The following is a 9889-nucleotide window of genomic DNA, read 5'->3' as shown; positions in this document are numbered from 1 at the left end:
TGTCCCGAAGTACTATGAGGCATGTTGTCTCTTGTGCACCAAGGACAGCAGCACCCAGTGGCTTGTGCAGGGACACAGTTCAGGCGTTGCCAAGCATGAGAAGAAGAGAACCGATTTTCAATGAGTGCACACTTTCTGTGGCCCTCACCATATAATTGCATTTCTGGCCTTATCTTATTTAATGCCACCAGTCCACTTATTTAATGGATAAATGATATATTAAAGCATCTACCATTTATTGAAGCCTAAATATGAACAGGCCTTATCCAATTGCTTTCAAATTTATCTTTTCGATGAGTTCTCACAGCAAAGCTTTGAACTATTGATCTTTATTTTATAAATGAGGAAATTAAAGCTGAGCTAGATTCATGTCACATGGTCAATAAGTGGCCGGGGTGATTTGGGGCTTCTCTTTCTTATTATCTCAAACTTGAAATCCTTGACTCCAACACAGAAGGGATGCAGGTACAGTTAGAGAATGCAGATGACTTATTTAATTCCCTGCAGACTTTGGAACAATCCCTATCCCGTCTTCTCCTGCAAATTAACACTGTCATTCATGTCTGTACAGAAAAATGGCAGTACATTATCCTGTAAAAAATGCTTTGCCATGAAGTGACCTTCATTAGGGAAGCTATTTGATGTGATTTGGATAGCACATGGAAATGAAAAGGAACATGAAATTACTGCATTCCCACTAACACCGAGTAAACACTGTGTCAGGGTTTCTCTGTGTAAATAAATACATGTAATTAAGCTATCAAAGTTGCTCAGAGTAATTTTCTACATCATTATTTTCCTGTGTCATCAGTTGAACATCCATTTAGTCCACATGGTACATTTATTACAGTGTTAGAGTGATTTTGGACATGTTTTTCATGTTTTTTATTGAATGTCATATGTGGTATCTCTGCATATGCTTAAGGATTTCTCTAAAATGGGATGCTGGGGTCACAACATATTGTGGAGTCTTTCATATGTCCTGCACTGTTGCCTTCCAAAGGGATACATCTTGCATTCCCATCAGAGTTAGGTGAGTCTGGTGTGTACTATGCTCTACTCCTACATTGTTGTCATTACCGTCTTTTTAAAGATGTATAAACCCTTTTATTTTCTTTAAGAGGAAGTTCTCTTTAACTTAGCTAAGTTTAAGCCATGTTAATATTGAACTGTACAGGGGCTACAGAAAGTTTGGGTCACCTCAATCTGCGCAAAACATGGAGAGGTAACCACATTGGACCTACAATGGAAAAGCCTTGTTAAGATTCTTTGTCTTCTCACACCCCAAGTAAAACTCAAAATCTGATCTGCTCCTTCAAAGTGTGATCGCGTGATGTTTGAAGCACCTTTTCTTTTTTTACTCGTGTCAGAATGAGTTTCCTGAAACCCAAACCCAGTGATAAATGTTTGATCAGTTTGGAGAAGAGGAGATGAATCCCTGATTATAAGAACCGCGCCAGTAAATTCTCAGACCTGACTTCAGTGTTTCAATTTTCAAAAATTAGTTTTTATACCTAATACTTTAATGATTCCCAAATTCCGGTTGCCATCATCAAAACCAGTGTTGAATGATGTACTCGCGTAAGTGACAGGATACTTCTGTGGGGTCTTTGGCTGGTAATATATAGCATGAGGGAAAAGAAAATATTGTTAGTACCTGATGATCAGAAAGGAATCTAAATGTTATTTTGCAATTATTCTCAACCGTGCACCTGAGAACAAAAGGTAATGCCTCTGTTCCCTCCGGCAAAGAGTTCAGCAGGAACAGTTGCAGTTGTGGCTGGCAGCTTCAATCACTCTATGTGCATTATCCTATGTATTTTCACACAACACTATATTGAAAAAGTGTCTCTACACATTATTGTGTAGATGAGGAAAGGGAGAAACAGAAAGATGAATTATCCTGCAAAAATTTGCACCACAAGGAAGTAGAAGAACCCAGATGCAAACCTGAGGAGATTTGTCACAGGGTTCCGACCACTGTAAGCTTTGCTTTTGCCCCGGTAACAGAAGAGATCCAGAAGGAAGACTGAATCTCAGTTCAGGTTCAGGATCAGCATTTCTAGCCTTCTCTCTAAGTTTGCTTCTCTCTTAGGAGATACGGATGGGAACTGAGATACCATGGGTGGACTATGCTTTCACAAACTCCAGCTTTCCACTCTTGATTTTTCCACTAGGACTCTGGCAAATTTCTTATCTGCTTCAAAGCACCCTTTTCCCTCTCTTCATAGTAAGGATCATGGTAACGACAATATTATTCAGCTGTGATTTCGCAATCATAAATGAGGAAAATGTTTAATGAATAGCTGTTTTAGTCTTCATGTTTTCCCCTTTCCATTACAGACAATTCTTCAAACCACCTGTGGCTCAATTTACCCTCATCTTAAGTTAATCTTCCTAACTCTGTTATCTTGTAGTAATAATTAGAGTATAGGTATTTGGCACAACAATTTAGTGTTGCTTAAAATCCCTGCAACCGGTTAGTGTCTCTGCTGGGTGCCCAGCTCTGCTCGCAAGTCCAGCTTCATGCTAATGTAGACTGTGCGAGGAATGAAAAGATGGCTTGTTTTGAACTTTGTAGGAGGCTGGTAGCGAATTTCCAGTTACTGGTGTCACTTTGGCCCACACGCAGATGTTGTGGACTTCTGGGGAGGTGATTGTCTCTGTTTGTCTTTGTCTCTCTGCCTTCCAAATGAGTTAGTAAGTAGATAACTAAGTACAAGTTGATAAAAGTGGCCAATGTGTCATTGTCAAGTAAATATCCTGGTTCATTACCTCATACACGTCTCACTGTAGTTCTGCAAGTGCAGCAGTGTTATTGTTGCCACCACCAACAGGCAGAGAAGGGAATGAAAGAACAGAGGGTCTGACTGAGGTTAAGCCCCGCTACGTGAGATAGAATCTGTGTCTTGTACCTGGGTTACTTACCACGGTAGCAACTCTTTGTGGTTAACTTACTTCCTCCTGATTCTCTTGACTTGCTTTGCACATTTTCCCTTCTGATTCTGGCTTCTTTCATCTGGAAAATTGGTTGCTGTCAATAACTTCTTGAATATAGCTAGAACTAATTTCAATATTTCTGATGTTACCTATCCAAGACCACATATTTCATATTTATAGATTCTGTAGTGCCTAGAAAAAATAAACTTTAGTTTAGGCTTTGTCTCTCGTATATTGAATGATATTGTTCCAAATGTCTTGCCCCAGGTTCTTAGTTTCTTCATTTAAAAAAGGGGGCAATGGTTCTTCATTTTAAAAAAGGGAACAACAATGCCTTTCACATTCCTGACTCACTTGAAATAGTGAATGAAGACATTAATGAATATGCAAGCTGGCTTCCTAGATCTTCACACTTCTAAACTGAAGAGCAGATATCAAGAGCAGGTATGTAGGAGTGACGTTTTGACCTAGTTATTAAGCTGCCAATTGCTGTGCTCATATCCCATAGAAGAGGGGCTGCATCAAGTCCCAGATGGGCTTTCAATTCCAGGTCCCTGAAAATGCTTACTCCTGGTGACAGCAGACGCAGCATCCTGCCATTCAGGTTGGATTAGATTACTATCTTCTAGCTTCTGATTGTCCTGTCCTTCCTTATGCCTACACTTGAAGGCATTTGGAGAATGTGCACTCTTGTTCTGTCTCTACTCGCTTGTTCTCTCTCTCTTTCTCTAAAAACAAGAAAGCAAAATTTTAAAAAATAGAATATTTAATGATTAGTGCAGATGTTTTCATATGCCTGGTTTGATTGCTTTGTTGACATCCTCGATTGAGCCAAATTAAAGTTGCTCAAATGTGAATTTCCTTCCTCCAAGGTTTCATGTTTGCATGTGATAAGTGCTCTCCTAGAGCAACATCTAGTATCTTTCACCATTTCTGTCTAAAAGGAGGAAAGAGTGGTTTGGAGGACTGGTGAATCGTCAAGGCCATCTGACTCATCTTTGGGGGGATATTATTGTTTATTGAGAGGAAGCACCTACTCCATCCTGTCCAATATGAACCAATATATTGGTACAAGTTTCACATGCCAAAGGCTGGAAGCAGCATGTCAATAGATATAGCTTTGAATAGTAATAAGCTAATTTCTATTTCAATCTCTCTAGCCCTAAATCCATTTTTCATTTGGCTCATTAAGTAGGAATGATTGGGACTTTATTTAATGGATCCAAAACACCTGTCATTAGATGAAAACAGATAAATTACAGATAAAAGTTTCTGGGATAGAGGATTTGTTGGCCAAGATCATAACAGCATGGCTTTGATAAGTGGCACTAAACTTTGGTTTTTCCCTAATCTATAAATGGAACTTTAATCTATCAGGGGAGCCCTTCTCGGTTTAACTGCAGAGCGCTTATGTGCACAGCTCTTGTTTTCAGCAGTTATTGGCAGGACTAGATATGCAGTGCTGAACTTGTTGATCAAAATTCTCTTTGATGCATGAAAGTCTAAAGAAAGTCACCTGGAGGTTATAATGTCTCATAAAACCGGATTGTTTATGAGTTCTTGAGAGCTGCTCCCATTGTGTGGTTTGCAACTAGCATGGAGTTTGTTCATTCTGAGGGTTTTAATTCATTTGTTAACCAAGGCTGAAACTGAGGCTTCATTTAGAACATGAAATATTTGATCAGACAAGTAAAATAAAGGGTTTTTTCTGTTTACAAAAACTAATAAGCTGTTCTTTAACTGAAAAATAACTGAAAATACAGAATTCAAGAAGGTTAGTAAAAAGACTGACCCTGAAATATTTAGCATATAGGAAATAGTTTAATTAGAAAATAAACTAAGGACTAGAATATTTCAACTTTTATGGCTTGTCTTTATGTTTGGCAGCAGTGGTGGAAGAAATAAAATAAAGAAACTACAGGAAAAATATTTAGCAGAAATTGGAACGAAATCTTAGGAGAAACATTGACATGCAAACGGAATAAAAGGCAGATAGAAGAAATGAGCTGTTGAGGGCTATGAAAAGCAGTTACAAAAGAGAAGAGTAGCTGTGGGTTGGTGTGATGAATAGAAAAGAGTGCATTGATACAGAGCAGGCATTTTACTTCTTATTAAATCAGAAAAAGCAGCAGACACAAAAGAAATGTATTAGAGGGAAAAGAAAGGTTTCTGAAGGAAGGAATGTGAAGAAGGAATGAGATGCTGGAATTTAGGGAGAGATGACTGACTGAGGGATCTATGCAAGAAAGCATTCATTGAAGGGCAGCAGAGTTATGGAAGAGCCAGAAAATCCAGATGAACCTTGTGAAATCAATTGAAAAAAATCCAAAGAACGTCTGAGTTGATTGCAAGATGATGTGGATAATACAAGTGTTCTAGCAGATATTATTTATGCTGCTGGAGAACATGTTCCATACATCTATGGATTTAGAATTCTAAGATCATTGTTCAGAGGTAACATTGAAATAAGTATATTAACTATATGATGATACAGATAAACTGATAAACTTCCTTTTGATGAAGTCTGTCAGCTTATGAGAAGCTTTGTATTTTCTGAATTCCTTTCACCATGTGAAGTGTACGTGTGATATCGTTTTTGGAACTAAGGATTAAGGTGTAATATCTTGGGCATTATTGTGGGATTCTACCTTGCCACAGCACCTTTTCATAGAAGATCTAGATAGTGTAATGATAAACTCAGTCCAGACCCGATGGATGTATACTGATAGGAAGATTATCTCCTAAGTGGCATGATTCAACTCTGGAAGTGATAGTGTAAAAAGATTGGTTGGAATGGTCAGCATTTTGGCACATGAAGAAACTACTTATTCTTATCTTTCATTAGGAAGCCTAAGAGTTGAAATTTGGAAGATGATTCTGGGTGGATCAATATCCTGACCATAAAGCAGGAAGAGAAATTCAAAGGAAAAAAGAAAGACATTCATTTTTAGCAAGTTGTAGAACTCCTTCATTTGTTCGAAAAGGAAAAAGGCCAAGGAAGGAGGCAGAATAAATATTTAGACACCAAATGGAGTATCCTCTTGAGAGTTAGAAGAATGACAAACGGAAACGAAACATTGGAGATACAGTTTGCTACTTCAAAATAAGACGTAGCTGGGAGAAGTTCCGAAATCCAGGGTCACCGAAAAGGAGAAAAGACAGTACCTTGGACAACGGGGACCTGGAATACACATTGCTGATGTTTTGGAATACACTGAGTGTGACTGTTTAACTGAAACATGTGCTTGGAATAGAAGTCAGGAATCTATATGGCCCAGGAAATTCCAGGCCTGAAAACCAGCACTGGATGCTGTTGTTCACAGGGTTGTGAAGGCTATGCAGAGCAGTTGATTGTGTGCTAGGGATATCATCAAGGAGATTAAGAGGCTTGCCAATTTAGAGGGACTTCTACATTGTGTGTTTGTATACTCCGGTGAAAAGCATGGATTTAATAATGCAGGTTTTTAAGATAGAAGGTAACATAGTTTGTTGGATTTTTTCTACCCTAAGATGTGGAATATAAACCATCTGCGTTGGAATGGACTCTGTTACAATATACAGATTCTAGTCAGCATCAACAGAATGCTTGCAACATCATGGTCTGGGAGCATGTGGTCTAGGTACTCCTGAGTCTGTCACACAGTGCAGTGATGAAGTAGGTTTTGATATTTTTGTTTTTATTTTCATTTCTGAAAAACACTTTTTTTCTTCTTAATTTCCTCACTGAATCATAGATCAGACAGTAGCATCGTTTGCCTCAAGAAGGTTTTTGGCTTTCTTTTTCATTTCTTCAGCAAAACATCGATCATTCAATAGCGTGTTATTTTACTTCATGGTGTTGTAAATTTCCTATTTCCTCCTTGTTATTGATTTTGTTTTATGACTTTTCATTTAAGGGGTATATAGTGACCGTGTAATGGAGACTATCATATTCAGATATGAAGCTACAATGCAGCATGCATCTTTACTTCCAAATCAAAAACGGAATCACAATAACACTCATAAATATATTTTGGTAATAGAATGCTGGACTCTGCCATTGTCCATACCTAAAATGTTGTGATATGCTGAAATAGCAGAATGGAAGACTTATGACTGTTTATGAAGGACTATACTATTATAATAATATGGGAAAAATTGATGGGGGATGTGATTTGGGGAGGGGAGAAGGGAAATCCTAGAGTCTAAAAATTAAAAATTTTTCCAGGGCAAAACTTTATGCTTGCATATAGATAGATAGATAGATAGATAGATAGATAGATACATGTCTACATATATAGATATAGATATATAGATATGTATGTGAAATTTATGCAAAATAATGTATTTTTAGTTTCATTCTCTTAAATGGGAATTCGTGAGATATGTAAAATTGAATTTATGTAAGTTATGAGTCTCTAGTTTCCTCAGTGATCAAAAATCCTAGGAGGGATTGTGACAAATATTACATTGGAGCATATTTGAATTTACTTATTTTTATTAGAGAGAGAGAGAGAGCAAGCTAGAGAGAGTGCTTTAATCTTCTGGTTTATAACCCAAATGCCTACCACCTCTGAGGTTGAGTTGGGTGAAACCCAAAGTCAAGAAATCAATTTGAGTCTTCAACGTGAGTGGTGAGTCCCTAGCTAACTTGATCCTTCATGGCTACCATCCAGGGTTCATGTTAACAGGAAGATTAAGTCAGAAGCTAGAACTGGGTCCTAAACACAGGTGGAATATTGCATTTTAAACAGTGTCTTAACTCCTTGGTTAAATGTTCACCCATGTTTGGATTTTAATTTTTAAAATGGATCTTGAAATTTAAATGTCAACCACTGACATTCTATGGGTTGCTGGAAAGACCACATTTGTTCTCTGTGGCTGGAGTTTCTCAGATACACAGTGTAGGGTTGGGGCAAGATGATCCCCTGTTTCTTCTAAATTTGACTAATGAATTTATGAGAGAAAACAGTCTGAACAGTCTAAGTGTGCAGTGTGAATCGCACAAGGGTTCAGTGACTTTGAACATGACAGTTTTTATCTACTAATTATGACTGAATTTGAGGAATTATATTTCCAGAAAGCAGTGCCATGTATGGGGCTATCTAAGCAGTGATTTTAGGGTCAGTCTGGCTGTAATTGGTAAGAACAGAAACACAAGATAGATGACATTTTTGGATGATGTGTCCTCTTCTGTTAAGACACTTCTGATAATCAAGAGTCTAATCATCTAGAGTTTGTTTTTTATCCTCAGAGAAAAGATGAAAATGGTGACAGAATCTCCAAATGCATCTTGTTTGAATTTGGTTGAATTTTAAGAAATATGTCTGCAAGTTTTAATGATCTTCTTCCTTTAAGAATTATTTCAGAGCAGATCCTCCTGTTTTTTTCCCCTCATCATTTCATGTTTTTATATCTGAATTTCTCTTTCATTTACATTCACTCTCTCAGTCCGATTTTTATTTCCATTCAACATAGAATCTATGCATCTTGGCAATCAGACTTTGATTTTATTGTGAGAAGTGAGGGGAAACCCAGGAAAGCACAGTACCTGAAACCACAGGTATCTATATGGGGCTTTGAAATGTTATTCCGTGTTGGAAGTTAAAAAAGAGAGCTAGGACTTTAGGACTATTTTTTCCCCAGATATGTAATTTTTCTCTTGCATACACTTCCTTATGCCACAGTAGGGAGAAAAGCCTGCCTTGAGGTCTCTCATGGTTTCCCTATTATGATACTTCTCGCAAATATTAATTTTAATAGTTGACTGAACATTTAGTAACTATTGAAATAAAAATATGTTTATCATCAATGTCCCCCTGTTTGTAAAAATTTTTGCCTAATGGGATCTCTGAAGTACTTGAAAAAATTTATGAGAAAAATTGAATTAGATAGGTTGGCTGCAAAGAACTTTTGAGACCCATGCATAATCTTTTTCATGAGAAATATTTCTCACCAACTTTTTGAAGTTCAGTCATGTACTACTTCTTCTCTGATGCCATCAATGTCCCACAGGAAGACTGATAGAGTCCAAACAGTTCAACATGAGTCCTAAAGAGGAGTGGACATGTGCAGCGCTACACTGCACTCACGTTGATGGATGCTGTTGGAGAGAAATAAACCCATGTTGCTCCAAGCCACTGCCTTAGAGGGGTGCTTTTTTGTTGTCATGACAATAATTTGGCAATGCTCAAGGGTAGTTGTGGCCAAATCAAGAAATTATTCAGAAAAGAGACTGAGATGAACTGGAGTAGAGGAGCTTAATCCTGCCTGTACATTTGAATTCTTAGGGAAACAAAACTAAACAATCACAGTGAGTTAACAACAGGAAAAAAAAAATAGAGATGATACAGCCTTAGATCAATTCCTGAATCATTGAAAATGGGGTTCAAATAAAAGTTTGATTTCTTTTTCATTTCTTCAGTGATACATTGGTTATCCAGTAGCATGTTACTTAACTTCATATTGTAAATTTAGTATTTTTCTTCCTGTTGTTGATTTTGTTTTATGGCTTTTTATTTATGGGGATGAATAGTAACTGTATAATTGAAACTGTCATGAAGTTACAATGCTGTATGCATCTCTACTTACAAATCAAAGACAGACTCCCAACGAAACTGTTAAGTAAATCTTGGCAATAGGATATTGGACTCTACCATTATCCATGCTACAATGTCATGCACTTGAATATCAGAATAATGGGCTTTTGACAGTTTAGGAAGAATTATACTAGTATAATAATATGGGAGAAATTGATGGAGGGGAGGGAGTTTGAGGAGGGAAGAAGGGAAATCTGAGAACCTATGGAATTGTATCATAAAATACTTTTAAAAATTTTATAAATAAGAAAGAATCTATGCAAACAAGAATAAACCTAAAAAATAAGGTCTGTACATTCTTATAAAGAATTCCACTCATTTTTTTTCATGTATAATAAGAGCGATAAAATCAGTTGCTACAGGATGCCTGT

Source organism: Ochotona princeps, chromosome 9 (assembly GCF_030435755.1).
Source record: "Ochotona princeps isolate mOchPri1 chromosome 9, mOchPri1.hap1, whole genome shotgun sequence".
In the NCBI taxonomy this organism is placed as follows: Eukaryota; Metazoa; Chordata; class Mammalia; order Lagomorpha; family Ochotonidae; genus Ochotona; species Ochotona princeps.
This window is presented reverse-complemented; position numbering follows the sequence as displayed.